The sequence below is a fragment of the Rhea pennata genome, chromosome 15 (assembly GCF_028389875.1).
Source record: "Rhea pennata isolate bPtePen1 chromosome 15, bPtePen1.pri, whole genome shotgun sequence".
NCBI lineage: Eukaryota > Metazoa > Chordata > Aves > Rheiformes > Rheidae > Rhea > Rhea pennata.
In genome coordinates this window covers 4049266-4055265 of record NC_084677.1, presented here as the reverse complement: position 1 = coordinate 4055265, position 6000 = coordinate 4049266, and positions in this window count along the sequence as shown.

Below are 6000 nucleotides of genomic sequence, written 5' to 3'. Positions count from 1 at the left end.
TTTTATTTAGAATCATCCATTAGGTACCTGAGGGATTTTCCATATGTTTTAACTTTTATTCTATTATTGTTTGTAGGAGGGACATATTTGACAGAGTACAGACAGTTGGGTGGAAATAAAAAGTTGTTTTTTATATATAAATGTACTATAAAAACAAAAGCCCTGAACCAAAACGCCCTCACCCTTGCTTCTCAGTCATCCTACCATGAGGTCAGTCACCTCTTTCTACATTAATACTGCTTGCTGTATGGTGAAACTCAGCATCTAATGACTTCAGTAACTTCTCCCACTTGTGGTAGCTTCTCTTCAGCTGGAAGAGGAGAGAGCAGTGTTGGGGTTTTTGTTTTTCTCTTAGAGTTTGGGCAGGAGGAACACAGCACTATTGAAATATTGAAGTTTCAGACTTCCTCAAGTTCTACTGCATTAAGACAAGTGAAAGCCAGCTACAACACCCGGTGGAGCTGGTATTTGCAGCTACAAAAGGGAGGCTCTTCAGGCATTGTGGTCCTCTCTCTCCCCCTTATAAAGCAATAATGTAGACAACATGGAGAGAAAGAAGAGCTATGTGGTTATATTTTCTCTGCCTTAAACACCTTCCACGCTGGCAGATGTTGAAATAGTAGCTGATGCTTTGCACATGTAATAGCAAGATGGTACCAAGCAGTAGGATATTTATTAGAGCTCCTTCACATAAGTCAAGAACTTGTTCAAGTCTTCCATACTGAAATAGTGCAGGTAGAAGCTTTTAGTATCTTTCAGAAGTAGACATAGTCTTCTCAGGCAAAAAGATTTTATATTCCTTTTCATCTTACTCCTAAGAGATGTCTCTGGTGTGCGGAGAAAGGGAGTATGAAGAGTTTTAAGGCAGCACACTGTATTATGGAGTCTGGCCTCCTCTTCTTACACCTTGCACAGATGCCTGGAGTCCTGTTGCTGATTACAACCAAAAGACGGGCAACACAAATTCAAACAATAATACTCACATGTTCTTTACAAGACAATAAGGAACAGGTTTTCTGACTGAGAGGGGAAGAAAAAAAGGAAGAGCATGCAGCAGTCTGCTCTTGAAGCTGTGGGAAGTTAGCCATGTCCTTCATCTGTGTGGCAAAATAAGCATCATGCCCAATACTTTCACATCATCTCATACTATTAAATGGACTTTCTTGCCCGAAAAAGCATTATTGTCCTTTTACACTACCACATACTAAATGCTAACTGAAATTTAGCAATCTGCAGCAGTAGACAATCTTTCTTGAAGGAAACAGTCTCATTCCTCTCTCACACCAGTCTCAAAGAAACATCTTTTTCCTTGCCTTTCCACAGGGAGTGATGACATATGCCTTTTTAACCATCAACATGGCAGCATGCATGTAACAGTCATTAAATTCAGCTTAAGAATGAAAACCTGCTCTGGTTCATCTTAATGCATAGAACAACAGTAGGTCCAATTGTCAAGTCCCTTCACATCACTGCAGAGTGACAGCACAGAACAGTTTCAGCTCACTCTATGCAAAGTTCACAGGCAGATTTCCTCTGAACACGAGTACACTGCACATCGGTGCACTTGCTAGCCTCAGCCAGACACCAGTGGTGCTGTTGGCACAATCCTCTTCTCACACAGCCTGCAAGCTGATTTTGCTACTTAGAGGAGTTAAACAAAGTCACCCAGAGTACAAGAGCCCATGCTTGGTTTAACCCTACCCTAAAGCCAATTGAGATTTACATAGAAGCTGACCCAAATACATCAGCACATTTGCAGTGACTTACCAGGGTCAGCCTTCAAGTTCAGAAATACTGGCGGGTCGGCCAGGTTATTTCAGCAGAGTTGAGCAGCTAGTTTCCAGGACCAACTGGGGCCGCGCACTGTTAGCCCGAAGGAAGGATCGGCTTCTAGGGAGGGCTGGCATTGCCCCCTCTGCAACCCACGCCGAGTTCAGCCAGTGGAGCTCCTACAAGTGCTCGCAGCCACCGGGCCACCTCGCTGGCACTCCCAAGTCCTCCAGAGCTTTCGCGGGGGGACAGTGAACGGATAAGCCTAATATGCAGCAAGCTGTCATCAAGCTTTAATGAGAAGAACTGGAGAACAAGAGATTAAACGTTCTCCAACTTTCCCTAAGTAGGACAGAAACCAGCAAAACTTTAAAGTCGGTTTTTAAAATAAACGAAGTGATTCACAGCCCGACTGCTCGGGGTTTAGGTCTGTCACTCACCACCACTCAATTTTTTACCGGCTCTCTCTAATCCCCTAAGGATTATGACTAAATTTCCCTTTCAGCTTTTTGGAGCTGCAGGAACAGCGGCTCCCGGCACCGCCGCCCTTCCGCCCCCGGCCCCAAGCGTCGCCCCCGGCGCCACACGGAGGTGCCGGGGGAGCCAGGGCACACGGCGGGGCGCCGCCGCCCCCGGCGAGCCCCGCGCACGGCAGCCGCGGTGGGGGAACCGACCGCCGCCGCCCCCCCAGCCCGCCTCGGGCCGCCCCCCGCGCCCCCCTCACCGCTCAGCACGGCGGAGCCCGGCCGGGCCCATGCCGAGCGCGGCGGCCCCGACCCGCTGCGCTGCCCCCAACGGCCGCCGCCGGCTCCACGCGCTGCCTTCAACCGCCGCGCGCGCGCGCCGCCCCCGCCGCCCGGCCCGGCCCCGCCCCGCGCGGCAGCGCGCGGCGCCGCAGAGCGCTGTCCATTGTGCTGCGGCCCCGCCCCGCCCCGCCCGGGCACGTGCGCCCTCCCCCTTCCCCGCCGCCGCCGCCATTTTGCCGCGCGGCGCTGAGGGGAGGGTGCGTGGGGTGGAGTAGGGCGGCCGCGGGTCCGGTTCGGCTTGGCTCGGCGCCCAGCTCAGCCATAAAAATTCAGGCGTTTTAGAAGGCTTCAGCGTGTATCAGTTACCTACCTTAAAAGATAAGATGCCCTCGGAGCTGCCACCTCCCCGTCACCTGTCAGGAGGTTCAAAACCTGGCACCTGCCCCTGTGAGGAATGAGCAGGTTTAAGCACTAAATGGATGGAGGCAGAGTTACGGTCCTCAAAGAAAGGCCTCACCCTGTTCATCACAGCTGGATTTAGGGCTTCATGAGCTGTCCCACTAGTGTATTGCCATATATTTACTCATTTCTTTTCCTAAGTTTTCTCAGTGCGTACCACAGAGTGTTGGTTTATCACATGGAGTATGATTACCCAGAGGGGTACACACTCACATTTGAGGGCCCTCTCACTGCTCAGCTTTTTTTTTCTGTAATCTCTGAGAATGAACCCCAGGGAAGTGCCGCCCGCCCCGTGCTGTGGAGCTCATGATGAGAGCTCAGCCAGCCGGCCGCACACTGGGGAAAGGTGCCGCGGCAGAGAGCTGTCGCCGGGAGGAGACAGCGTCTGGTGAGACCTTCTTGCAAGCACGGCTCCCCCGCCGCCGCCTCTCGCGTGCCAGGCTCAGTTGCCGTGCGGGCAGGAGGCGATGGGACGGGCACGTGGCATGCCAGAGCAGGAGCAGTGTGTGGCTCCGTGCTGCTCCTGTGGTGCAGGAGAGGGAGGTGGGAGACCAGCCTGGGAACGTTTTGCACCTCTGAAGTCTGCTTTTAAAACCTCCCAAGGGACCAGCTGGCACTTGGGGAGATGTTACTGAAAACATTGTGCTCACATTTACTGTTGCTTTTTCTTTTCCCACCTCCTTATCACATCCAGCTGTTGAATGTCCCGTTATCTGAGCAGGCGTTTCAGGAAGCTGTGCTCTTATTTCTGATCGGCAATATTTCCTGAAGTGTTCTGCTATCTCGGAGAGGAGGCCAGTGTGACAGCGTTCTGTAAACAGAGGATCCACAGAGCTGTCAAATCGCAAAACAGTCTGAAAGCTCCCGCCTGCAGTCACAGCAGCTGGCATTTCCTAGAGGCCTTCGTACAACTGCCAGGCATTGAGAACCACAACACTATCCAAGCCCCAGAACAGCCACATTTACTGTATGAATACATGTTGTCTTTTCCCATCCAGAACATCACTTTTTCAGAGAAATACCTCTATCACTGTTAAATTTCCAGGAAGAATAAGTGAAATAAAATACAACTTTTACCCCATTATCACAAATCCTGCACCAACCCATTAGTTTTGTGATCTAATAGCGGTAATTTTACTTCTGTTCTAATCATAAAAGCCTGCCAAGATTGCAGAGGGGACCATCCCATCCTTTCCCTGGTAAGCAGTCCTGCTCTGACATTTGTGTTTTCCAGCATCCACCCTCTCCTGCTGCCAGAAGGCCACCTTAGCATTTTACACTTTCAATATGTGACTTCTTTGTCTGTCAGAGAGGCAGTTCTCTCCTGGCATTGCCAAGTGTCACGAAGTCTCTTCATTTCATCTTGCTATCCTTTCACCTCCAAGAGAAACCCCTTGCTATGTGCAGTGCGCAAGCCCTCCTTTCCTTATGCTTGAAGGGGAAGAATACGCTGTTAAGAGTACCAGCAAAGATGTGCACCCAATTTTTCTGTCAGCAGACCCCAGACTGGATGCTTGCCTCAAGGCATGGTGTTCAGTACTCGGTATTTCTCATGGGAGCTGTTCAAAAAGGAGTTATTAGTCTAGAGCAGCCCACCACAGGAGTTATCGTTAGACTAGTTAAAAATTAGAGCATTCATCAGGAACAGTGTCTGGCCAGTGGTTACCGTTCACCTCCACTTCCCCAGAACTGAAGGCCTTTCACCACAAACTCTCTTCCTCTCCAGCTTTCTTCCCTGATCTGTGGGGGTGAGTTTGAAAAACTTGGCAGAAAAATCCAGTGCATCATGTGCTGAAAAGAAGAAATTGTAGGGTTGGTTCATGGTATTGTTATTTGTACTTTATGGCAGGTGGAGAGAAGTGTGGGAGTGGTTTGCCCTACACTATTGCACGTGCGTGAATGCTTGTTATCGAAGCGGCTGTCCTCTGAAAAAGCTGCAAAGGAGGTTTGTCGCAGTGCTGCAGTCAGTGAGGCCAGCAAACTCACAAGTCTGGCCTGGAAGTGCTGAGCTAGCCTCAGCCCTGTGCAAGAGAAAGACCACTGTGTCACAGAAAAGTAGCATCACGCAGACAGCCCAGTCCTATCTGCATTGTCACACTTAAGTCACTTTCCAGTCCCCTTTCACATGTGTTTAACAACCTTAGAAAATCAGCATTGTTTAAACATTAAAGAATCTCTTTAAAAATTCAACAGCAAAGTTCACCTGGTTTTTAGATCCATATTTAAAGCAGGGTGGAAGTGTTATTTCCACTCTCTAGGCCTAGGCTTTCGTCCAGACAGTGTCAGTGAATGGGGCTGAGAGAAAAAGGAGGCTCTGCAGCTTCCATCACTGGGAACAGAAACACCAGTCTACTCCACAGCAATGTTCAGGGTTAATTTTCACCTCTGCTTTGAGAAACTTATCTCTCTAGAGAATCTTTTTAGCACTTAACTTAGCTCTGGTTTATAAAACTAAGTAAAAGTTCCGCCTACTGTTTAAGAGTCAGAAAAAGCAAAGATTTTTTGAGGATTTCTTCACTGAAACACAGAACAGCAATAGATCATTCCACACCATTTTCCAGATCCATTTGTACTGGAAAGTGGTCCCCTAAAGATTTGCCTTCCCCATATCACTTAGAGATAAGCTGGCACTGTCTGTCCCATTTTTCTTGTGCAAAACTGAGATGAAGCATGCTGCCCAAGGTCACACAGTGAAATGGCAGAGATCACTGGCAGAGATGGAAATGTAGATCTAATGAGCGCCAGTCCAGCACGTCTTTCAGCAGATTTGGTTACCTTACTCATCAGACTGCAGATAAACAGTGCTAATGGCTCTCTGCTACATTCACCTTTCAAGATAATGCCTAGGTGGCTACCTGCCCAAGCTTCCCTTTTTTGCATATGTTAAAGTAGTTCAATATTCCTATCTTGTTTTAGTTTATTTCCTTAAAGGAAAAGGATTTCCACCCTCTGACCCACCAACAGGCGAGAAATTAATTTCTGCCTTGCTTAAAAAAAATGCAAAATAAAAGCATCAGGTCAATGT